This window comes from Leucoraja erinacea, chromosome 9 (assembly GCF_028641065.1).
Source record: "Leucoraja erinacea ecotype New England chromosome 9, Leri_hhj_1, whole genome shotgun sequence".
Classification (NCBI taxonomy): domain Eukaryota; kingdom Metazoa; phylum Chordata; class Chondrichthyes; order Rajiformes; family Rajidae; genus Leucoraja; species Leucoraja erinaceus.
In genome coordinates, this window is record NC_073385.1 from 42,277,938 (window position 1) to 42,304,866 (window position 26,929).

At 42.9% G+C, this 26,929-nt stretch overlaps 1 protein-coding gene across 2 annotated transcripts in view; it reads left to right on the forward strand.

The window, feature by feature from the left end:
* prkd1 (protein kinase D1) overlaps positions 1-26,929 on the forward strand; it is a 170,521-nt gene that overhangs the window by 10,907 nt on the left and 132,685 nt on the right. The window lies entirely within an intron of this gene.

Here is a 26,929-nt window from a genome sequence, read left to right on the forward strand (position 1 = left end):
GGAAAGCCCTGCAGGAGCCTGGGGTTGTCAGGATTCGGAACCGCTCCATTAGAATGAGCATGCGGGCAGACTGGACTATGGATTTTGGAAATGTTGCCAAGCATGGTTCAGATTCAGATTCAGATTCGGGCAAGAATTTTAGTTGACTGGCCTTCCGAGGCCAAGGAACTTTCAGAACGGTTCGATTGAATATGTAATATGCTGGGGGTATAGACCACAGCAATGCAGATGTTTAGGTATAACGGCCAAAACATTTTCTCTCGGTTCTTGCTTAAAGTAGCAATGAATCACGGATGAAATATCAACTGGAATGCATCTTAAGAATTGCAAACTTGTTATAAGCCAATTATAATGAAGCATATCCAAGAGGAATGATTCAAGGATTGCATTTGGTACAAATAAATATATAAAATTAGCGAAAGTGACCAATGAACAATCAGATTCAGATTCAACTTTAATTGTCATTGTCAGTGTACAATACAGAGACAACGAAATGCAGTTAGCATCTCCCTGGAAGAGCGACATAGATTATGATTTCAATAAATAAATCTATTTACATGTATACAGACATAGTGTATTTTCCTGTGGGAAGAGTGTCCGGTGGGGGTGATTGGCAGTCACCGAGGTACATTGTTGAGTAGTGTGACAGCCGCAGGGAAGAAGCTGTTCCTGGACCTGCTGGTCCGGCAATGGATGGAGATACCTGTAGCGCCTCCCGGATGGTAGGAGGGTAAACAGTCCATGGTTGGGGTGAGAGCAGTCCTTGGCGATGCTGAGCGCCCTCCGCAGACAACGCTTGCTTTGGAGAATATTCGAAGATATACAGGAAATATGGACCAGTGTAAGTTATGCAAGTATATCCATTGACATTTCTTTCATGTAATTTCCAGGTGAAATCTTGTAGGTTTTTTGTGTCTATTGTTCTGCATGTCAAACTTATAACAAACTGACAGAGGGAATTGCCATTATCTTTATGTGGAGTTGCTGATTACATGTTTGAAGAGGTTTTCTGTGAAAATTTACTGTTTCCATTGTATGCATTCAGAATTCAGTAATTCCAAATGGGATTATTGTATAATATTGTATATCATTAAATCTTCTCTACTTTCTTGACATCACTAAGCTATTGTCTTTTAAATGTATTTTAAACTCATTCTGAATAAACCATTGATTTTTTTATTGCAAAAAGATGAGAGATTTAATTTCTCAAATAGTTATTTGCAGTTGACAGTCACATTATCACTTAATCCACCAATTCTACTTTGTTAATTTTAGAATTTAGAAATGCAGCATGGAAACTGGCCCTTCGGCCCACTGAGCCCGTGCTGACCAGTGATCAGCCCCCTGAACACTAACACTATCCAACACACTAGTGATAATTTTATAATTATTACAGAAAACAATTAACCTACAAACCTGTACGTCTTTGGAATGTGGCAGGAAACCGGAGCACTCAGAGAAAACCCACGCAGTCACAGGGCCACAGGGGTATAGACGCTGTAGAGACAGTGCCCGAGGTCTCTAGCGCTGTAAGGCAGCAACTCTACCGCTGCGCCACTGTGCCGCCCATTGAATTTACATTTGACCACAGTCTGTGTAGAGTTTGCACGTTCTCTCAGTGACCACGTGGGTTTTGTCTGGGTGCTCCGGTTTCCTCCCACACTCCAAAGACGTACAGGTTTGTCGGTTAATTGCCTTCTGTAAAATTGTCCCTGATGTGTGTAGGATAGAACTAGTGTACGGGTAATCGCTGGTGGGCGTGGACTCAGTGGGCCAAAGGTCCTGTTTCCACATTGTATCTCTAAACTAAAAATGAAACTAAATGTAGTTAGTCCTACATGCAAATTGTGTGACAATATCAGAGCCCTTTGGTGCATTTCGTTCATTAGTTATCCGTATGTGAATGAAAGTGGAAGTAGAATCAAAGCTTTTAGATCATAAAAACTTTGTTATGCACCACCATAATTTCGTGAAGCTTAATTTTTTAATGAATCCAACATCTTTTATGTCAATGCTAGACCCTGGGGGCAAGTTGGGTGCAAGAGATTAAAATTATCTTCCAACACAACTCGAACAAGATTGGGCTGAAACTAATCCGGAAATAATTCATGCAATGTTTATTCAGTGGAGTTGAATAGTCATTAGTGCTTCAGTGTGATAGATACAAATGTTCGAGGGTCAGATAAATCAAAATGTCAACTACACTTGGAATATTTTGGAATTCATTTGGAGTTGTTGTTTTTGTAATGTTTTATTTCTAAGATTTCAATGAATGGTCTGTTCTGTTTCAGCCTACGGGTTATTTGTTTTCATTAAAAAAACCACTGCACGACCTATTTGGCCTTTCTAACCTAAAGGGAGATTCATGCTGGTGCTTGACATTGGCATTACCTAGTTTGTGGAGCTTTATATTCTGCACGCTAGTTTAAAAAGCTTATTTATAAATTGGGAACTTTTAAGTTCATAATGTGTCAAGGTTTGTAAGTGCTGGATCCTGTCTTTGGAAGAAAATAGTAAACTCGGCATGTCAACAAGCCGTAAGTGTTTATAACTGTCTGTCTGCATCCAAGCAAACAAATCGAGCAAATAATTCCATTCTCTTTGCCAAACGACACGATTAGCATTTGCTTCCATTTCTGACCTGCAAAATGTTGAGGATGGGGGTGTTTGAGTAGGGCAGTGGGCAATGCCAAGATACCATGACACTGCTTGTGTACAGATCCTCTGGAAAAGCAAATAGATCATCTGAAGAAGGGTCCCAACCTGAAACGTCACCTATCCATATTTTCCAGAGTTGCTGCCTTACCCTCTGAGTTATTCCATCTCTTTGGATCCTTTTGTATAGACCAGCATCTCCAGTGCCTTTTCTCTACATTTTGACTCCACCACAGCAACATCTGAAGAAGTTCTCCACCTCTTTCAGGGAGTTCTGTGAGACCCTCTCTCACTGCTTCCCCTCTGTGATTCCTTGAGCTCTCCAGCTCCACGACCATGTTCTGACCCGGACTCACGACCACAGCCACGTGTGTTTCCTCAACACTAGCCCGTGCCGCCTGTGGTCTGAAGAAGGGTCTCGACCCGAAACATCATCTATCCATGTTTAGTTTAGTTTAGACATACAGAGCGGACGCAGGTCCTTTGGCCCACAGAGCCCGCGCCGCCCAGCAATCACACCGTGCACTAGTTCAATCCTACACCATTTGAGGCAGTTTACAGAAAACAAATAACCTATAAATCTGCACGTCTTTGGAGTGTGGGAGGAAACCAGAGCACCTGGGGAAACCCACGCAGTCACAGGAAGAACGTGCAAGCTTTGTACTGAGAGCACCCGTAGTCAGGGTCGAACCCGGGTCTCTGGTGCTGTGTGGCAGCATCTCTACCACTGCGCCACTGTGATGCCTTTCCATATGTTCTGCAGAGGTGCTGCCTGAGCCGCTGTGTTACTCCAGCACTTTTTGTCCTTTCGTGTAAACCAACATCTGCAGTTCCTTGTTTCTACATGATGGATCTACCTTTTACCTCCAAACGTATCTGCGCACACTGACGTTGAGGATTAGGGATGGAAAGAAGAAAGCAAGAATACAAACTGAAGTTAGAAATTAAATTCAAATTTCCGAGTTGAGTGTGTTGAGTCATTAAGCAGCTCTTAAGGTCAGCTATGTTTGAGTTAGTAATTATTTACACTGGAATGCCACCACAGTTTATTTTCTTGGAAAGGTTTGATGTTTGTTTTAGACTAAATTGTAGGTACGAACATGTTCCTCACACTTGGAGGTTCTGGGTCATGATTTTCTGTAAGTTACTTAATGTATTGAACTCTTCCTTGGAGCGCAGGAGGATGAGGGGTGTACCAAATCATGAGAGGAACAGACCGGGTCAAGGCACAGTCCTCTTGCCCAGAGTAGGGGAATCAAGAACTAGAGGATGTAGGTTTAAGGTGAGGGGGGAGAGATTTAATAGGAACTTGAGGGTTAACTTGTTTACACAAAGGTGATATGTATATGAAACAAGCTGCCGGAGGAGGTAGTTAAGAAAGGTACTATCATAATATTTCAGAAACAATTGGACAGATGCATGGACCGGAAAGGTTTAGAGGTATATCAGCCAAATGCAAGCAGGTGTCACTAGTGTTGATGGGACACGTGGGCAAGTTGGGCCGAAGGGCCTGTTTCCACACTGTAGGACTCTATGATCATTATTTTATGGAATTAAGTTGCACAAATGCTCTGTGGTTCTGGGAAGATATTTAATAACAGCATGTTAGTTAGGCTTTGGCAACATCGCCATGCAATATGAGAAATGAAGTTCTCGTTTTGCTCTGGAGCAGTCCAGACATTAGCTCACTATTTTTTGATCTAATAATTATTTTCTGTGTCAGCATTTCAGCATCAACATAAATGTGCTCTTGTTTCCTCAAAGGAAAGCAACTTTTGGAGAGAATAAAGATCCTGCCAGTTAACAGAAAGTTCAATGTATTTAACAGAGGCGAGTGTTTTGAAATTCTTCATCGATGATGAATAAATCTTCTATTATTACTTACAGAAATAGTGGGGGAAAAAAAGAGTAATCAAAACATCTGGTAATATTTTACGTGCGGGTTTGGTTTACAAATAAACTCTGATTCACTAGTATACTTAGTTTAGTTTATTGTTATTGTCACGTGCGTGGAGGTGCAGTGAAAAGCTTCTTTGCTGCATGTTATATAGTCAGCAGAAAGACTACATATTACAATCAAACCATCCACAGTGTACAGATACAGGATAAAAGGAATCATGTTTAGTGCAGGATAAAGATAGTCCAAGGATCTCCAATGAGGTAGCTGGTAGCCCAGGACTGCTCTCATGTGATAATTAAGAGAGGGGTATCAATTCTTATTCATTTTATTCCTTTTCTCCAGAGATGCTGTCTGAGTTACTCAGCTTTTTGTGTCTATCTTCGCTATCAATTTCACCCACTCTTTCAGGTGGGGACCCTTCAAGGGTCCCAACTCGAAATGTCACCTTTGTATGTTCTCTTCGTTGAGTTACTCCAGCACTTTGTGTCATATTTTTCTATCAATTTCACCCCAATGTTGCATTGGGGCGACTATGTTTATTCAGCAGACATTGAACCATGTGATGCACATTAACAAAAATGGCATGAAATGAGCTAGAAACTTGTTTCAGGTTCAGAAATATCCCATGCCAGAGCACACAAGTCAAACAGAACAATCTAAATGTTGTTCCCTTTGGCATTTTGAGATCAACTGCTGGTTTGCACAGCAAATGTTGGACACACCGATCAATGTTTCCTACACTTCATTTCATTGAATTTACACAACCAACGTCATGGAGTCATACGGCAGGGAAACAGGCCCTTCGGCCCAATTCACTTATGCTGACTAGGATTTATATAGTTGATCTAGTCCCAATTGCCTGCGTTTGGCCCATATCCATCTAATCCTTGTCTATCCATGTACATATCCACGTGTCTTTTACCATTGTAGCCACCTTCACAACTTCCTCTGGCACCTTAATGTATTGTGTGAAGAAATTGCCCCTTGGGTCTCTTTTAAACTTTTCCCCTCCAATAGGAACCTGACGGGAAATGTTTTCACTCAGAAGGTGGTGGGTATAAGGAATGAGCTGCCAGAGGAGGTAGTTGAGGCAGGTACATAACACCATTTAAAAGACATGGGCCAAACCTGGGCAGGTTGGACTAGTGTAATGGGGGCATCTTGGTCAGCATGGCCATGTTGGTCCGAAGGCCTGTTTCCATGCCGTATGTCTTGAAGACAGTATGACTCAATTTAGACCTGTGCCCTATAGTTCCGGACTCCTCCATCCTTGGTAAAAGACCGTGACTATTCAGCTTATCCTTGCCTCTCATGATTTTATATACCTCTATAGTCACCCCTCATCCTCCTGCCTTCCAGGGAAAATAGTTCCAGCCCCAATCCGGCCTCTCCTTACAACCTAAGCCCTATAATACTGCTATCATCTTGGTGAATTTTTTCTGCACTCTTTCCAACTTAATTGTTTTATTGTTCAAATTTATTGTCATATGCATGATTATTGTGAGGCACATATACAATGAGAAATAGATTCGGCCAAACACATAAAAACAAATCATACATGAATCACGCATAAAATTCTAAATGTAAGAAATTGTGCACAATGAAGACAATAGACAATAGGTGCAGGAGTAGGTCATTCGGCCCTTCGAACCAGCACCACCATTCAATGTGATCATTGTGTGAACATATGATTAGTAAACTAAAAGCAAGCCCATCTAGTGCTAGAGGTGTACCATAATGTTCCATAGTTGAAGTATCGTTAAGGTCATGTAAGTTGGTTCAAGAACCTTTGGGCGCAACAGTGGCGCAGCGGTAGAGTTGCTGCCTCACAATGCCAGAGGCCCAGGTTCGATCCTGACTATGGGTGATATCTGTACGGAGTTTGGTTTAGTTTAGTTTATTGTCATGTGTAACGAGGTTCAGTGAAAAGCTGTTATTGCGTGCCAACCAGTCAGTGGAAAGACTCTACTGCTGCACCCCATGCCGTTGACCATGTCTGCTCCATGATACTTTCCAGGGCCCTGCCATTTACTGTGCAACTCCTGACCTGATTTGACTTGCCAAAAGTCACCACCTCTCACTTGTCGGTGCTAAATTGCCAAATTCCCAATCTTTCCTACAATCTTTCCTACTCCAAAGTAGAATCAATGGAACAAACTGCTTTGTAGCAGAATTATGCTTTTTCTTTTGCGGTTTAAACCGCTTTCTTTGCGCTGAGAAGAATGCTCATTAAAATATTTAATCCATTACTGGTTTGCTTGGCTATGTTTTATAATCAGACAATAAAACCAAGTTGACAATAGAATGAAAAATGCAGACATTATTTAAAGTAGATCTGTACAAGGCTACATTTAGCACCCCAGGTAGTCCAATAAAATTATTGGTTGATTTGCAGTGTTGTTATTTTCTGTTTTAAATCTCAAGTATTTATCTCTTCCTCCAGCATCAGCTGGGGCTCAATGGATATTGCTCTTTTCACTGAGTCCAATTGTTCTTGGTTCAAGTCTTTCAGAGACAGGAGCTTATAAAATCCAAGTGTACACTCCAATATCAGGTCCACCACCGATGTTCTGGCATCTGATGGACCGGCACCTCCTTTAATCCGGACAAAATTATGAAAGTACATTGAAAATTCCCTGGGTGGCCACAGGTGACATTGCATTTGGAGTGCGCTCTTTGGAGACCTCTCCCTCTGTCCTGAAAGAGTTATTTGCTTACTTTGAAGATAGACACAAAACGCTGGAGTAACTCAGCAGGACAGGCAGCATCTATAAAGAGAAGGAATGGGTGACGTTTTGGGTCGAGACCCTTCTTCAGACTGATGTCAGGGGAGAGGGAGATACATAGATAAGGAAGTGTAAGGTGTAAAAATAGGACAAAGGGAAGGGAGATCAAGGAAAATGTAGAATAGATTATTGTTAGCTGGGAGGTAACAACAAAGCAGAGATAAAATGTAGTCGGAGATGGTAAGACTGGTTGGAGAACTGGGAAGGGGGAGGGATGGAGAGAGGGAAAGGGAGGGTTACATGAAGTTAGAGAAGTCAATGTTCATACCGCTGTAAGCTGCCCAAGCGAAATATGAGGTTTTTACATCTGCAGTTGTTGGTGGTGATCCCTCAGTTTTGTGCAATTCTTAGCTTACTTTGCTTATATTTAATCTTAGCTATGGCTTCTGAGCCAGGTCTAAGTGTTAGTCGTGGTGTCAAGTATAAGCACATTTAATTTACATATAATAATTGTTTAATTTAAGTTTCTAGGAGTCCATGAAGCTTTAGAGAAATATGAGGGGTATAATTAGTGGGTCAGAAATGCATTGTTATATCATTAATACTTCAGACTTAGAGGTATAGTACAGAAACAGGCCCTTTGCCACACCGATCCGCACCGACCAGAGCTCACCCCGTACACTAGCTCTATCCTACATACTAGGGACATTTTACAATTTTAAATGTACAATCTTACTGAAGCCATTTAACCTACAAACCTATATGTCTTTGGGATGTGGGAGGAAACTGGAGCACCCGGAGAAAATCCATGCGGTCACAGGGAGAACGTACAAACTCCGTACAGACAGCATTTGTAGTAAGGACCAAACCCGGCGCTGTGAGGCAGCAACTCGACCACTGCGCCACTGTGCTGCCTTACATTATTATGTGAGCTCTGTTGGTCCGGCAAAATGGATAATCCGGATAGGCTCTGGAGCAAGGGTGCTGGAAAATCGTTGGTGGACCTGTACTACACTGAGTGAGTCCTACATTTATGAGGCTCTATCTTTTGGATGGAACTTTAAACGTTGGACCGTGTTGCTCGTTGAGGTCATAGAAACATAGAAATAGTTGCAGGAGGAGGCTACTAGTGGGAGAGTCTAGGACCCAAGGCCATTGCCACAGATGGCTGTGGAGGCCAATTCAATGAATATTTTTAAGGCAGAGACTCACAGGCTCTTGATTTGTAAGGGTGTCGGGGTAATGGGGAGGAGGCAGAAGAATGTGGTTGAAATGTAAAGATAGATCAGCCATGATTGAATGGCAGAGTAGATTTGATGGGTCAAATGGTCCAATCCTGCTCCTAGAACCTATGAACTTACAAAAGTAAACGAAGCGCTGGTGTAACTCAGCAGATCAGGCAGCATCTCAGGAGAACATGGATAGGTGACTTTTCTGGTTGGGACTCTTCAGATTTGGGCTGAGAATGACACTGAATCAATAAGATTTCCAAGCAAACGGATATCCTGACGAACTCTGCAGAGTATGTTACTAAGGACAGCCAAGTCATTGTTCTGTTTTGTACAATTAGTTAAAATTATGAATGAAAGGTTATTTTTAGTTAAATAGTGGGTTCCTGCACAGTAGTTCCGTTTACTTTAGAGATACAGTGTGTAAAAAAGGCTCTTCGGACCACCAAGTCCATGCTGACCATCGATCACCTGTTCACACTAGTTCTATGTTATCCTACTTTCATATCCTACACACGAGGGACAACTTTAGTTAGAGGCACAGCATTGAAACGGGCTTTTCTGCCCGTTGGGACCCTTTGACCGACTTTGTGTCTTTTTTTTAGTAGATGCTGTCTGACCAGCTGAGTATTTCCAGAATTTTATGTTTTTATTTCAGTTCCCTTTTCCTCTTTCAAGTTGTACACCGTTGGCCTCTGGAGAAATGTTGCTCATTAAGATTACATCTGGTCTGTTCATTCTGGCCCCTCAGTTGATTTCAGACAGGAAGAACTTGTTTCCTGGTTCTGTGCAAAAGAAGGTTTGGCGGACAGCAACATTAAGTAACATAAAAGCTCTGGTTTGAGAAAGTTGCCAAATCGTTCTGTTTGTAACATTTTCCACCTTTCTTCCCATATCATTGCCAAAATTTAGATTTTGTAGAACACTGATCTTTTACCAAGAGCTTGACTTGCCAGCTCCCAAGACAAAAATGTAGCTGGAGCCATTTGACTGTTTATTACATACAGTACTTGCATGTAGCAGTCCTGAGCTACTGACTACCTCATTGGAGACCCTCGGATCATCACACAAACCAACCCCCCTTCCATTGACTCCATTTACACTGCACACTGCGTCGGCAAGGCCACCAGCATAATCAAGGACGAGTCTCACTCCCTCTTCTCCCCTCTTCCCACCAGGCAAAAGGTATAGAAACGTGAAAACGCACACCTCCAGATTCAGAGACAGTTTCTTCCCACCTGCTGGCATCCTATCAACAACTAGAGAATGATCCTGAGCTACAATCTACCTTGCTGAGTGGCTAGCACGCAACAAAAGCTTTTCACAGTACTTTGGTGTATGTGACGATGAACTAAACTAAACGGAACTATTATTTGGGTTGGAGATACAGCATGGAAACGGATCCTTCGGCTTTCCGAGTCCATGATGACTATTGATCACACTAGTTTTATTTGATTGCTCACTATTATTCACTTCTTATACAATTTATATATGCCAACTAACCTACAAACCCACACGTCTTTGGGGTGTGGGAGGATACTGGAGAACCTGTAGGAAACCCATATGCCCACAGGGAGAACATGCAAACTCCACATAGACAGCACCCGAAGTCAGGATCAAAGCTGGTCCATAGGCGCTGTGAGAAAGCACCTCTACTGCGTTGCCGATGTGCCACCTTGGCACAATCCTAAATCCTGTGTGCAGGGCTCTAAATCATGATTTATTTTGGGGCATGAGGAGGTGATGCTATTGAAGACCTGCACTCTTATGTTGGTGTACTTTGTGAGCAACTCCATTGAGGAATGTTGCTTTTCTCCAAATTGCTGTTTATAGAACAAATTTGAGGTGGTGTAGCGGTAGAGCTGCTGCCTCACAGCACCAGAGACCTGGGTTCGATCCTGACTACGGGTGATATCTGTACTAAGTTTGGACGTTCTCCCTGTGACTGCGTTGGTTTTCTTTGGGTACTGAGATTTCCTCCCACATCTCAGAGATGTACAGGTTTGTAGTCTAAGTGGCGTTTGTAAATTGCTCCTACTGTTCAGGATAGAACTAGTGTACAGGTTGGTCAGAGAGCCGAAGGGCCTGTTTCCATGCTGTATCTCTAAAATTAAAATTCAACTAAATCCTGACTGATATTGTGACTTTATACGTATTGAGACAAATCTCTGTTAAACACACGTGGCATGATAATTGGAAGACCTCCTAAGCATCTAGTGTCAGTGTCTGCTTTTATTATTGATCTGAGATTCTGTTAATATCTTGAAATGGACCTGGAAGGTTTGTTGGTCAGCACGAGATGAATCTCTTACCGAGCGAGTTCCCTGTGATATTTCAGCAATCATCTCTATTGTACAAAGAGTTCCAAGCAATGTTTGCTAGAGTCATAGAGTGTAGAAACTTTGTGTGGAAACAGGCCTTTCAATGCAACTTCCCCATGTCAACCATGCCCCATCTGCACGTCCCACCATCCTGTGTTTGGCCATATATTTCTCTAAACCCACCAAATCCTTGCACCCATCCAAATGTTTCTTAAACGTTGCAATAGTACCTACCTCAACTACAGTGCATTCAGAAAGTATTCAGGCCCCTTCAATTTTTCCACATTTTGTTACGTTACAGCCTTATTTTAAAATTGATTAAATTCTTTTTTTTTTCATCATCAATCTACACACAATACCCCAGAATGAAGAAGCGAAAACAGGTGTTTAGAAATTTTTGCAAAGTAATGGAAAGAAAAACCTGAAATATCAAATTTACATAAGTATTCAGGCCCTTTGCAATGGCACACAAATTGAGCTTCGGTTCATCCTGTTTCCATTGATTATCCTTGAGATGTTTCTACAACTTGATTAGAGTCCACCAGTGGTAAATTAAATTGATTGGACATGATTTGGAAAGGCACACACCTGTCTATATAAGGTCCCACAGTTGACAGTGCATGTTAGAGCAACAACCAAGCTATGAAGACGAAGGAATTGTCTGTAGACCTCCGAGACAGGATTGTGGCTGGACGCAAAGGACAAGGACAAAGGACATTTATTGTCACATACACCAATTGGTGGACTGAAATTAGAGTTACCATGCAGCACACAAATAAAATAAACACAACATTTTATAATTTAACATTTAACATAAAAAACATCCCCCCACAGCGGAATCAGTGTTTCCCACTGAGAAGGAAGGCACTAAAGTTCAGTCCTCTTCTGTTCACCCATGGTGGGTGCCTATAGAGGCCTCTGCAGTCGCTGCAACGGCGGCTAGATGTTTCAGGCCCTCGAAGGGAAGAATACTCTCAGCGGCCCTGAGCCTCCGAATCGGCCGTTTCCTACCGGAGACCGCTGCTCCCGAAGTCCACAGGCCGAGCTGGGCACAGATACGAGGAAGGGTATAAAACAATTTCTTCAGTATTGCAGGTCCTGAAGAGCACAGTGGCCTCCGTCATTCTTAAATGGAAGAACTTTGTAACCACCAGGACTCTTCATACAGCTGGCCACCCAGCCCAACTGAGCAATTGGGGGAGAAGGGCCTTGGTCAGGGAGGTGACCAAGAACCCGATGGTCACTCTGACAGAGCTCCAGAGTTCCTCTGTGGAGATGGGAGAAACTTCCAGAAGGCCAACTATATCTGCAGCACTCCACCAATCAGGCCTTTATAGCAGAGTGGCCAGACGGAAGCCACTCCTCAGTAAAAGGCACATGACAGCCCGCTTGGAGTTTGCCAAAAGGCACCTAAAGGACTCTCAGACCATGAGAAACACGATTTTCTGGTCTGATGAAATCAAGATTCAACTCTTTTGCCTGAATGCCTAGCGTCACGTCTGGAGGAAACCAGGCACCACTCATCACCTGGCCAATACTATACCTACGGTGAAGCATGGTGGTGGCAGCATCATGCTGTGGGGATGTTTTTCAGCGGCAGGAACTGGGAGACTAGTCAGGATCAAGGGAAAGATGAACGGAGCAAAGTACAGAGAGATCCTTGTTGAAAACCTGCCCCAGACGTTCTGGACCTCAGACTGGGGCGGAGGTTCACCTTCCAACAGGACAACAACCCTAAGCACACAGCCAAGGCAGCACAGGAATGGCTTCGTGACATGTCTGTAAATGTCCTTGAGTGGCCCAGCCAGAGCCCGGACTTGAACCCGATCGAAAATCTCTGGAGGGACCTGAAAATAGCTGTGCATCGACGTTCCCAATCCAACCTGACAGAGCTTGAGAGGATCTGAGGTCAGGATTGAACCCGGGTCTCTGCCGTTGTGAGGAGGCAGCTCTACCAGCTGTGCCACTCAACCTTGTAGATTGCAAGACCGACACAAAAAGCTGGAGTAATTTAGCGGGTCAAGCAGCATTTCTGGAGGAAATTAATAGGTGACATTTCGGGGTTGAGACCCTTCATCAGACTGAAAATCAAGGAAATGTGGAACACACAATAAGCCATTGTTGGCTGTGGGATCTTCTTCTTCTTATCGAACCCACATCAAGATTAGAAATTGTTCAGCCAGAGCTGAACACACTTCTCGGCATCTGCATACAATGGTTTCAGTCTTGCACTTCTTCTGCTTCTTGTGCGTGCGTGCGTGCGTGGTGGTGGAAAGATTGGTGGAAACAGGGCCGCGACGTGAACGCTCTTTCCTTGACCCCGGCCGTGGGATAGGTGATAATGAATGCACAGAGGAACTCAACAGGACCACAGTAAAACTAGTACAGAGACTAGGGTGGGGGTGGGATGGAGGGAGAGGGTGTGCAAGGCTTACTTGAAGTTAGAGAAATCAGTATTTCTTACCGCTGTGTTGTAAGCCTACTTTGTTGATTGCACGATTAGATTACCATAATTTAGAACAGTTCCAAATTAAAATTGGCCATTTTATTGAATAAAGTTATTTTGTACTGGATCAAAAAGAAGCTTAGCGTGGCACAGTGATAGAGTCGCAGTCTTGCAGCGCCAGGGACCCGGGTTTGATCATGGCCGCAGGTGCTGTCTGTATGGAGTTTGTATGTTCTCCCCATCACCGCGTGGGTTTATTCCTCCTGCTCTGGTTCCCTTCCACACTCAAAAGACGTACAATTTTGTAGGTTAATTTGCTTAAGTAAAATTGTAAATTGTGCCCAGTGTGTAGGATGGTGCTAATGCATGGAGTTATCACTGGTCGGCGTGGACTTGGTGGGCAGAAAGGCCTGTTTCTACAATAGATCTCTAAAGTCTAAAGCGAAGCAGAATGGATGAAGACCATTTCTTCCTTCCTTGCCATTAATTTAATTAACAAGCTCAGGGCATTAGAAACATCTGATATGTCACTATTGGGAGTGATATGTATGACTACATGCTAGTCATCCACAATCCATTATGTCATATCCAAACATGTATAAAATCACACAACACCTAAAACCTTTCCGTGACATTTCAATACTTTGTATTTATCAAAGACGTTCAAAAAAATAACACCATTCTTAGAAATATGAAAACTCATGCGGAATGTTTTTGCATTGAATTTCTGAAGGAATATGCAAACTGTGGAAAATATAGTTAAATTGAACAGTTTGCACAGAATCCTGTGTAGAAATGATGTGCTGATGCTGGCTTAAACCCAAGATGAAGTGATTTGAGTATAAGAGCAGGGAGGTTCTACTGCAGTTGTACAGGGTCTTGGTGAGACCACACCTGGAGTATTGTGTACAGTTTTGGTCTCCTAATCTGAGGAAAGACATTCTTGCCATAGAGGGAGTACAGAGAAGGTTCACCAGACTGATTCCTGGGATGGCAGGACTTTCATATGAAGAAAGACTGGATAGACTTGGCTTGTACTCGCCAGAATTTAGAAGATTGAGGGGGGATCTTATAGAAACTTACAAAATTCTTAAGGGGTTGGACAGGCTAGATGCAGGAAGATTATTCCCGATGTTAGGGAAGTCCAGAACTAGAGGTCACAGTTTAAGGATAAGAGGGAAGTCTTTTAGGACCGAGATGAGAAAATCATTTTTTACAGAGTGGTGAATCTGTGGAATTCTCTGCCACAGAAGGTAGTTGAGGCAAGTTCTTTGGCTATATTTAAGAGGGAGTTAGATGTGGCCCTTGTGGCTAAAGTGATCAGGAGGTATGGAGAGAAGGCAGGGTTGGGATACTGAGTTGGATGATCAGCCATGATCATATCGAATGACGGTGCAGGCTCGAAGGGCCGAATGGCCTACTCCTGCACCTATTTTCTGTTTCTATGTTTTTAAGATAACACTTTTTCTCCAGAGATGCTGCCTGACCCGCTGAGCTACTCCAGCATGTTGTGTTTATCTTGCATAGTATCATGTACAGTAGAATATGTGGCACAAAGAATAGTGGCCATAATTAATAATAATTGTTAGTTTAGCGACGCATCATTGGCTGCTGATTTTTAACGGGACCAAAATATGAACTTGTTTGAATTATCATTGATACATTTTTTGACCTCCAGTTCGTGAGAAGCTTAAATTACAGTAAATGGTTTTGAACTCGAGAGGACCAGCTTTGAAAGGCTGGACCTCTCCCACATCAAATCCAGCATCCCTGCCTCACTGGGCTCTCATCAATTTGCATACAGGGCAAATAGATCCACAGAGGATGCCATCTCTGTGGCTCTTCACACTGTCCTGACTCACCTGGAAAGACAGGGCACGTACGTGAGGATGCTCTTCATAGACTATAGCTCTGCCTTCAACACGGTCATCCCCACCAAGCTCACCACCAAACTCCACCCGCTAGGCCTCAGCTCGCCGATATGCGACTTGATCCTGAATTTTCTGACGGAGCGACCGCAGGCAGTGAGCCTGGGCCCGCACCTGTCCTCCACTTTCACCCTGAGCATCGGTAAACCACAGGGCTGTGTACTGAGCCCTATGCTCTACTCCCTCTTCACACACGACTGTGTTCCTGCATTCGACACCAACATCATCGTGAAGTTTGCAGACGACGCAACAGTGATTGGGCTGATCACCAATGGCGATGAAACAAATTCCAGAGCGGAGGTGCAGAACCTGGTGGACTGGTGCTCATGCAACAACTTGTCCCTAAACACCTCCAAGACCAAGGAGCTGATTATTGACTTCAGGAGGACACATAATGGGGAATACACCCCAATCTCCATCTATGGGGACAGTGTGGAGAGAGTGTCCAGCTTTAAGTTTCTGGGCACTCACATCTCAGAGGACCTCACATGGTCCACCAACACCGCTGCACTGGTCAAGAAGGCACAGCAACGACTGTTCTTCCTGAGGACATTAAAAAAGACTGGTCTGCTCCAACAGCTGCTGACAACCTTCTACCGCTGCACCACAGAGAGCATATTAACGCATGGCATCTCTGTGTGGTATCTCAGCTACACGGAGGCGGAGAGGAGAGCTCTTCAGCGCGTCGTCCACAGAGCGCAGAAGATTATTGGGACACAGCTACCAGCCTTGGAGGGCATCTACCACACACGGTGCCTCAGGAAGGCCGTCAGCATCCATAAAGACTCCTCACACCCTTGTAATGGACTGTTCGAACTCCTACCTTCCGGCAGACGTTACAAGGCCTTCTACACCCGAACCTCCAGACTCAGGAACAGCTTCTCTGAACTGTACCCCCCACCCCCATGAACTGTCTCTCTTGGATGGTCACGTCACACATTGACCCAGCACAGACACATTTGCACTTTAGACTGTTTTGACTGTTTACTGTTTTACTGTTCTTTTTATAAACCATGTTCTCAGGGTATCTAAATCTAAATTTTATTAGTTGTTTTAAGTTATGACATCGGATGGAAGCTGCATACAAAATCTCATAGCACATAGCACATATGTGCGATGACAATAAAATATATTATTATTATTATTATTAACTCAAATAGTGGGACAGTCTCAGTTTCCACTAGAAGGAGAGTCTAGGACCAGAGGCCATAGCCTCAGAATAACAGGGTGTACCTTTAGAAAGGAGATGATGAGGAATTTATTTAGTCAGAGGGTGGTGAATCTGTGGAATTCATTGCCACACATGGCTGTGGAGACCAAGTCAATGGATATTTTTAAAGCTGAGATTGAGAGATTCTTGATATTAATAAGGGTGTCCGGGGTTATGGGGAGAAGGCAGGAGAAAATGGGGTTGAGAGTGAAAGATAGATCAGCCATCATTGAATGGTGGAGTAGACTTGATGGGTCGAATGGCCTAATTCTGCGCCTATATCTCATGAACATGAATATCAGCCATGATTCTACCTGAGGCAGTCAGATCTCAATTTACTGACAGCAGGTTGCCATGCTGCTAGCTACAATGATGTGACTAAGCTATGGTCTGGGTTCAATGTTCAGATTCAGATTCAAATTTTAATTGTCATTGTCAGTGTACAGTACAGAGACAACAAAATGCATTTAGCATCTCCCTTGAAGAGCGACATAGCAAACGATTTGAATAAAAAATAATAAGTGTCCGGGGGTGGGGGGGGGTGGTGATTGGCAGTCACCGAGGTACGTTGTTGAGTAGAGTGACAGCCGCCGGAAAGAAGCTGTTCCTGGACCTGCTGGTTCGGCAACGGAGAGACCTCTAGCGCCTCCCAGATGGTAGGAGGGTAAACAGTCCATGGTTGGGGTGAGAGCAGTTCTTGGCGATGCTGAGCGCCCTCCGCAGACAGCGCTTGCTTTGGACAGACTCAATGGAGGGGAGCGTGGAACCGGTGATGCGTTGGGCAATTTTCACCACCCTCTGCAATGCCTTCCGGTCGGAGACAGAGCAGTTGCCATACCATACTGTGAGCATGCTGAACGCGATGTATGTGTATATGCATATTCAATCTTAACAAATCAACTTTGTTCTGTCGAGGAAGATCCGATCATGATAAACGCATCTAAGGCCACTTTTAAATGATCTTAGAAGGGCACAAAGTACTGGAGTAACTCAGCGGGTCGGGCAGCATGTCTGGAGAACATAGATAGGTGACGATCAGTCTGAATAAGGGTCCCATCCTGAAATGTCACCTATCCGTGTTCTCTAGAGATGTTGCCTGACCCGTTGAGTTACTCCGGCACTTTACGTCCTTCTTTGTAAACCAGCATCTGCAGTTACCTTGTTTCTACATTTTGAAAATATCTTTGTTCCTTCCTGCACTATGTCAGGAAAAGTGGAGTAGTTTTATAAACAATTAGGTCATTAAAATTGCACCAAATCAGACACTTAGCAGATTTATTAAAAGCAGCACTGTCGTAGAGTCATGCAGTATAGAAACAGGCCCTTCAGCCCAACTTGCCCACACCGACCAACACTACATTAGTCCCACCTGCCTGTGTTTGTCCCATATCCCTCTAAATCTGTCCCATCAATGTACCCTATCCAAATGTTTATGAAATGTCGCGATAGTACTTGCCTCAATCACCTCTACTGGCAGCTCGTACCACACACCCACGATCCATAACCCTAAGTTAACACTCGGGTTCCTAATAAAACTCTCTTCCCACCCCCCCCTCACCTTAATCCTCTGCCCTCTGCTTTATTGGTTCCCCTAGTCTGGGCAAGAGATACTCTATGTCTACCCGATCTATTCCTCTCTTGATTTTGTGCACTGTATTCAAATCTAGAGCCTGATGTCGGAAATGGACCTGCATTTCCAATAAACCAGTTGAAAAATTGTTCATTTTCAAGTTACTACTTTAAGGACTAAACAAGAATGGATCACATTCTTTATCTCGCTGCTCAGGAAGACTGCCCAACCCTAAACAACAACATGCTGAGACTTGAGTACTGCCTACTCTGGAAATGACACTGTAGCTGTATCAGTGAAACCCTTCTGCTCAGCTTGCTGTTGATAGGAGGCTCTCGACAGACAGGGAAGTCTATCAAGTGTGGAGAATGAACAGCCACAGTTATCTTAGCTTTGCAAGGGGGAAAAGTATTAGTTACCGGATTTTTTTGTATTTTACTGTAATTTAATTAATTATCTTGATGTGTCATTTTAAATTAGATAAAACAATTACATGCCAATGCTCATTTCTTTAGATTCTTCCTTACAATGGTTCTTCATTAAAATTGTACACATTCCCTCCATCCATATTTAATTATTTAAGAGTCCAGCTTAATGACTTTTGTTTTGCAATTTCGACAGGTATTGATGTCTAATTATCTTTCCCCATGCCCCACACAAGGCCTGAAGTAAATAGACATTACATGGGTGACCTTTATTAAGGAATATTAGTTATGTGTAGGAAGGAGCTGCAGATACTAGTTTATACAGAAGATAGACACAAAGTGTTGGAGCAACTCAGCGGGCCAGGCAGCAACTCTGGGGGAAAAGGAACAGGCGATGTTTCGGGTTGGAACCCTTCCTCAGGCTGAGATGAGTTATCACAGTTTTGCAATATCTTTTCTGTGATATGGAACAGCAAGCTGCAATAGAACAAACCCTGGGTGGCAAATATTGAGCAATTTGCACAGCCCAATCTAGTGATACATTTTGCACTGTGATAGCATTTTAATTTAACTTAATTAATGGAAAACTCTTTTTTGGCAATTAAAAAAATACAATTAACACCACATAAAGATGCAAGACAAATTAGAAGGATGTTTTGTGCAAATGTATAGGTTAGCACATTATCTTTCTTCATCCCTCTTAATTCATGCAATTTTGCCAAGTGCCAGCAACTGAGAGAAGTTTAATTTTTAATTGTTAGGATGTTTTTACCAGACCCACCTATATATGCAGCACAAGATAGACACAAAATGCTGGAATTACTCAGCGGGACTCTGGATAGAAGGAATGGGTGGTGCTTCGGGTCGAGACCCTTCTTCAGACCCATCTTCATATATGAGCCTGTGATCCACTTCTATTATGGAGCTGATATGAAGACTGAGCGCGTGAACGGGACTGGACTTTAAAAATGCCACCTAAACTTGGCGACTCTCGTCTCGCTGGACTTTTTCTGTACACTTTGTACTAATCTGTGATTGTGCTCACTTGTGACACTTTACTGAACTGTATACAAAAAAAAATCACTGTACCGCTGTACAAAGAACCATTGAACCAATGAGATAAGGACTTAAAGAGCAATTTTCCCTACTTTTATTTGGTGAAAGTAACAACATATTATTCCAGGTAAGGACACAAAATGCTGGAGTAACTTAGCGGGTCAGGCAGCATTTCTGGAGAACATGGATAGGTGACGTTTCGGGACTAAAACTTTCTTCAGACAGGTCCCATAGAAAGGTCCTGACCCGAAACGTCACCTATCCATGTTCTTCAGGGTTGCTGCCTGACCTGCTAAGTTATTCCAGCATTTCATCATTCCTTGGTAAACCAGCATCTGCAGTTCCTTGTTTCAACATATTATTCCAATAGTTCATAAAATGTGCCTGTTTAATAGTGTATTCTTAAAAATGGTTTTAACCCATGGTGCTTCAATACTAGAATCCCATTTAGAATATGGGTGTTATTAAAAGTACCTTGCATTGAGAAATATTGCTGAAGATTTCTTCCTGATGTTTCCCATGGTTACAAACTTAATTCGGGTGTTGTGGGAAAGGACTGAAATCAGTTGGGAACAGTTCAGTTGAGGACTTAAGTATATTGGAAGCCCAGTACCTTGTCTTGGAGCACGATTGAACTAGATGATACGTAACTTGTAGTCCTTGAATAGCAGCTACATCAACTATAAACCACTGCTACTAGACGGGTGTTAGGGGAGAATGTACAGATGTGCCTGTTCTTTCATAAGACTAAAATTATTCCATTATAGTACATGACGTGCTGGAGTAACTCAGTGGGTCAGGCTGCATCTCTGAAGAAAAAGGATTGGTAACGTTTCGGCACGGGACCCTTCTTCGGACTCCCGACCAAAACGTCACCCATCTTTTTTCTCCGCAGATGCTGCTTGATCAGTTGAGATACTCTGGCACTTTGTGTCTATTTTTGGTATAAACCAGCATCTGCAGTTCCCTGTTTCTACTTGAATTATTCCATGCCATTTTTAAAATTCTGATCACCCAGTGACAGGACTATATAGTATCCTAAACTGTTGGTGTATTTGGCCATTAGATTGAGAACCAACACGTGAATCAATGCACTCACTGCTTGTGCTGAATACACAGCACAAGAGGTTACAGAGCCGGCAGTGTGATTGCAAGTAGCAATGGCATTCCCATCTCTTGGGTATGTGAACGATATTCTTGCAAGCAGTTTATTTATTGTGAACGTGTATAAAATCATGAGAGGAATAGATCGGGTAGATGCGCCGAGTCTCTTGCCCAGAGTAAATGAATCGAGGACCAGAGGACATGGGTTTAAGGTGACGGGGAAAAGATTTAATAGGGATCTGAGGGGTAACTTTTTTATACAAAGAGTGGTGGGTGTATGGAACAAGCTGCCAGAGGTAGTTGAGGCAGAGACTATTGCAACATATAACAGTTATGCAGTTGCATGAATAGGGCAGGTTCGGAGGGAGATACACAAAACGCGGGCAGGAGGGACTGGTGTAGCTGACAGGTGGGACTGGTGTAGCATGACATGTGGGCAGGTTGGGCCGAAGGGCCTGTTTCCACACTATAGCACTCTATGAACTGCTGTGACCACATGATCTGTGGTACTCTGCAGCTTGACGGACTACATTTCATGCTCCAACACAGCTCTTATTACTGTCATTGTGCAGTCGTGAATTGTCTTTAGCCATCTGCGTACTCCTGTTCCCATTTGATCCAAGGTATCTTTTTTCACCGGCGTTTCATGTTTATGGTTTAGACATCTTCCAGAGCAGGATTCGATTGCAGCACTTTCCTTTCGTTACTGAACTGAAAAAAATTACAGATCATAGAGGAATAGATGGTGATATGTGCAGAGGAGGAATAGATAGTGTAAATGCCAAACGCAGGCAGGCAGGACTAGTGTAGATGGGACATGTTGGTCGGTGAGGGCAAGTTGGGCCAAAGGGCCAGTTTCCACACTGTATAAATATGATGTTGCCAGGACTTGTTCTGGGCTATAGGGAGAGGCTGGCCAGGTTAGGATTATATTCCATGGAGAGCAGGAGTGTGAGGGGTGGTCTTATAGAGATGTGTAAGATTATGAGGCTGCAAAGGAATATGAGACCCATGGTATCAAAGGGAAGATACTAGCATGGATAGCAGGTTGGCTGGATGGTAGAGGCAAAGAGCGACAATAAAGAGGATTTTTTCTGGTTGGCTGCCAGTGACTAGCGGAGTTGCAAAGGGTCAGTGCTGGGGCCGCTGTTCTTCACGTTGTATATTAAGGATTTGGATGAGGGGATTAAACCTTTGTGGCCAACTTTGCAGATGATATGAAGATAGGTGGAGGGGCAGGTAATGTAGAGAAAGCAGGGACTCTGCAAAAAGACTTGGACAGGTTGGAAGAGTGGGCAAAGAAGTGGCAGATGGAATACAGTGTGGCAAAGTGTGGAGTCATGCATTTTGGTAGTAGGAATAAAGGCATAGATTATGTAAACTGGGAGATAATTCCGAAATCAGACGTGCAAAGAGACTTGGGAGTGCTGGTGCAGGATTCCCAAAATTTATTTTGAGAGGACTACAATACAAAAACAGGGATGTAACGCTGAGGCTCGATAAGACCCCATTTGGAATATTGTGAGCAATTTTGGGCCCCATATCTGAGGAAGAATGTGCTGGCATGGAGAGATGGTTTACAAGGTTCATCCCAGGAATGAGTAGGTTATTCTCTTTACCATGTACACTGTGGATGGCCTGATTGTAATCATGTTTAGTATTTCCGCTGACTGTATAACAAGCAACAAAAGCGCTTCACCGTACCATGGTACACGTGACAATAAACTGAAGTAATCTAAACTAAACTAAACTTGACCTGCCCTTACCCAGCACCAAATGGAAACTCTATGTCATCCATTACATTGCCAGCGTTTGCACACAGTAAGCCTTTGTCCACTGCTGGAAAATAGTACAGAGGAAGTGGCCGCGCTTGCTACAACTAATAACTGAATAAATATTCGGGAGGACTACTTCAGAGGATTTTGACCAGGGCCCGCTTTTCCATTCGCGTGTTCTATGTTATCGGATTCTTTCCCGTGCGATTTGCAATGTTTTATGAAAATATTTTTGCTCCCCAGTTACAATCACAAAATCCAAAAGAAATTCCTTTATTCAGTCATAGGGCAAAAGTTGATGTTTTATTGTCATTTGGACCACGTGGCATCCAACTCGAGTTCGTATGAATTTTATGAGGCGCAGCATTTGCAGTTGCTTCTGAGATAGGTCCAGGACATAGGAGCAGTATTAGGCCATTTGGCCCATCGAGTCTACTCTGCCATTTGATCATGGCTGATCTATTTTTCCCCTCTCAATCCCATTCTGTTGCTTTCTTCCCATAACCTTTGACACCCTCACTAATCAAGAACTTGTGAATCTCCGATTTAAAAACACCCAACGTCTTGGCCTCCTCAGCCGTCTGTGGCAATGAATTCCACAGAATTGGCACTAAAGAAATTCTTCTTCATCTCCACATGAAGGTACGTCCTTTCCTCTTGCACAGCATGGCAAGAATGAAAGGATAAATATGCAGCATGACACTGAAAGCAGTCATGGAAACATCAGTGGCCAACCTACACAATCCCTCCCTAATGAAGACCTGCAATAACAGTGCCGAGTAAGATGGGAACCCTGAGGCAAACTACCATGAAGGATCACTTGGTTTATAAAGAAGGGGTGGTTCATAAGTCATAGGAGCAGAATTAGGCCATTCAGCCCATCGAATTCACCATTCAATCATGGCTGATCTATCTTTCCTTCTCAACTCCATTCTCCTGCCTTCTCCCCATAACCTTTGCGTCCTTACTAATCAAGAACCTGTCAAACTCTGCCTTAAAAATACACAATGAAGGAGGTGTACCTTGTTGAAATCACTCAAACTGAGTCCTTGATTACAACATACGCTGCACAAAGGATCATCTTTGAGAACTTACACAAAAATTTGCTGAGCCATCTTTTCTCGAAAGAAAACTTCAAGTAAAATATTTTTGTGACTTGACTGAAGTTCTGATTTAACTCTACACTTAAAGGCACCTTACACATTTATAATTTATAATTTTAATATTTCATCAAGCACCTCAGTGGCGTGGCTAGTGGAGCTGCTGCCTCACCGCTCCAGTGACTCGGTTTTGATCGTGACCTATGGTGCTATCTATGTGGAGTTTGCATGAAGCTGGACAAACTGGTTAAACGAGCTGGCTCAGTGCTGGAGGGGAGTGTAGACTCTGGGATGGATGTGCTTGAGAGGCGTATGAGGCGCAAGGTGCAGGTCATCCTGAAAAACCCCGGGCATCCCCTCCATGTAATTCTGGAGAGTCAAAAGAGCACTCGGAACAACAACCGGCTCCTCTCCCTGCGCTGTAGAACGGAGCGGTTCAGGAGATCCTTCACCCCTGCATCTATTAGATTTTATAATTCGGACTGCTAGGCTGTAGGGGGGCGCATTTTTAAAATAATAATTGTTAATTATTGGTCTTTTTAAGTATTTATTGCTCTCAGGTAGTGTCCACATTGTATTTTATGAATTTTCTGTCTGCGTTCGTTTTGAATGTGTGGGTTTGTTGGTTGGGGGCTTCTGGACATCTGGATTTCCCTGAGGGGATCAATAAAGTATTTATTATTATTATTATTATTAGTATTATTATTATTATTATTATTATTATTATTATTATTATTATTATGTTCTCCCTGTGACCTCCAAGTGCTCGAGTTTCCACCTATATTCCAAAGAGGTGGAAGATGATGGCTGAGCAAAACTTTGTTAGTTGCCCACAGTGTGTAAGTGAGAGGTAGAATCTGGGGAGGAGTTGTTGGCAGAATGGGTTAAGAATAAAATGGGTTAGCCGAGGATGAGTGTAAAAATGGGTGGTTAATGTTGGCATGAGGTTGACAAAGAGGCTGTTGGTCTGCTGTATCTCTCTATGAATCTAATAGTGGGCCAGTAGTAATTATGAAAGTTTAAACCTAAGTTAAGAAATCGGAGGTGCAAAGAGATTTGGGAGTGCTGGTGCAGTATTCCCCAAAGTTAATTTGCAAGTCGAATCGGGAGTAAGGAAGACAAATGCAATACTAGCATTTATATCGAGAAGGGCTGGAGTCGCCACAAAATCCTTGTAGAGTCACAAAAACAGGGATATAAGGCACTGGTCTGACTGCATATGGAACATTGTGAGCGGTTTTGGGCTCCATATCTGATGAAGGATGTGTTGGCATTGGAGAGGGTCCTGAGGAAGTTTACGAGAATGATCCTAGGGATGATTGGGTTAAAATATGATGTGCGTTTGACGGCACTGGGCCTCTGATGAGGGGGGGACCACATTGAAACTTACCAAATAGTGAAAGGCCTAGATAGAGTGGATGTAGAGAGGATGTTTACAATAGTAGGGTCAGAGGTCATAGCCTCAGAATAAAAGGAGATGCCGTTAGAAAGGAGATGAGGAGGAATTTCTTTAGTCAGAGAGTGGTGAATCTGAGGAATTCATTGCCACAGAAAGCTGTGGGAGCCAAGTCAGTGGATATTTCTAAGGTGGGGATTGAAAGATCATCTGTCAGGGGTTATGGGGAGAAGGCAAGAGAATGGGGTTGAGTGGGAAAGATAGATCAGCCATGATTGAATACGGAGTAGACTTGTTGGGCCGAATGGCCTAATTCTGCTCCTACAACTTATGAAATCAAGGACAACACAGTGGCGCAGTGATAGAGCTTCAGTCTCACACCCAGGTTCAATCCTGACCATGGGTGATGTCAGAGTGGGGTTTGCACTTTCTCCCTGTGATTGCCTATTTTTTTTCTTCGGGTGCTCTGGTTTTCTCCCTCATTTCAAAGACGTGCAGATTTGTGGGTTAATTGAGCTATGTAAAATTGTCCCTTGTGTGTCGGTTGCGAAAATTAGTTAATGTGGCACTAGTGTATGGGGTGATCGTTGGTCAGTGTCAACTCTGTGGGCCGAAGGGCCCATTTCCATGCTGTACCTCTAAACTAAACTACAAAACATTCTAGGGGTGCCCACATTGTCTGCCCTTCTGGGCACTATTATTAATGTGGGGATTTGCATAATATTAGAACAACTTTGATTTTTGACTTTGCATTATTATTGTTTGTTTGTTGCTCTGCTTGTTATCTATCTATATTATTAAAAGTCTGATCTTGACCACTTCCTGTTGTTCTGTATATTGATTTTAGAAAAGACGCTGCCACTTATGGCTGTGATTTTTGGCCACCTTACTCAGAGTCCCCCTCCGCTGGGCAGGCACACAGGAATTTTCCTATCGATGAAAAATAAAAGAGTTATTAGTATTTAAAAAATGTTGCGATTCTCTCTCCTGAAGGCCACGCCTCTTCCGGAGGGACTATAAAACCCGGAAGTGTTGAGTGCCTCAGTCAGTCTCTGCAAAGTAGGCGAGCGAGAGGGTCACGTCTCTCAGTCTGAGCTGTGAATAACACTGAACACATATCTACTGAACTGTGAGTGTGGTTTTACTGACCTTGAGTGCCCTTAATGTGGTTTGAAAATGAAAATGTGGTTGGTTTGAAATAAAGCACAGCAAATGGTTGGTGGTGGTTGGTTTGACCTAAACTGTGCTATAACACAGCTATAATTTCTACATGGTGAAACCAAAATGTATAAAAATGGCCTTTATTAAAATCTGACAATGTGCACTTTAACCACATGTGATTTTTTTTTCTATTACAAATCTCAAATTGTGGAGTACAGAGGCAAATAAATAAATTATGGGTCTTTGTCCCAAACATTATGGAGGGCACGGTATGTGTTGACCAGCCATGATTGAATAGCAGAGCAGACTTGATGGGCTGTATGGCCTAATTCTGCTCTTAGAACTTGTATATGTAAAACACTCTTGAATCATACTCTACCTCAGTTCGAAGGGACAGAAATGCAGAGGATGAACCTTTTAGGAAAGGATGCCTGACTAAAAGAAAAGGGAAGCAGAGATATTTTCTTTTGTGTGGTTTTAAGACAACTAGGGCTTACAGTTTACATTATGATGTTTTCTTTTTTAAATGCATTTCAATCATTGAGATAAAAGTATTATTTCTGACACATGGCCGGGAACATGATTATTCGTGTCAAGTTTTGATTCGTCTTCCAGACTCACACTGTTTTGTCAGTACTTTCCTTCACTTGAAACTTGTTTAAAAAATGTTCTGGAATTTTAATTTGTTCACCAGCAATTTCCATATATGTACAACTTCTGCAGAGATACATGATAAACTATACTTTAGATGATTCACATTATTTATAATGTTGTAATTGTATAATTAACCAATGATAATCTATTTTTATTTTAAGTTTTAAAACATATTTTTCCCAGGGTGAGGAGTGGAGTATGATGTTTACATACCTGATGTGCTGCTGCACAAGAAGTTTGTTGTTCTGTTGTGGGACAAATGACAATACAACA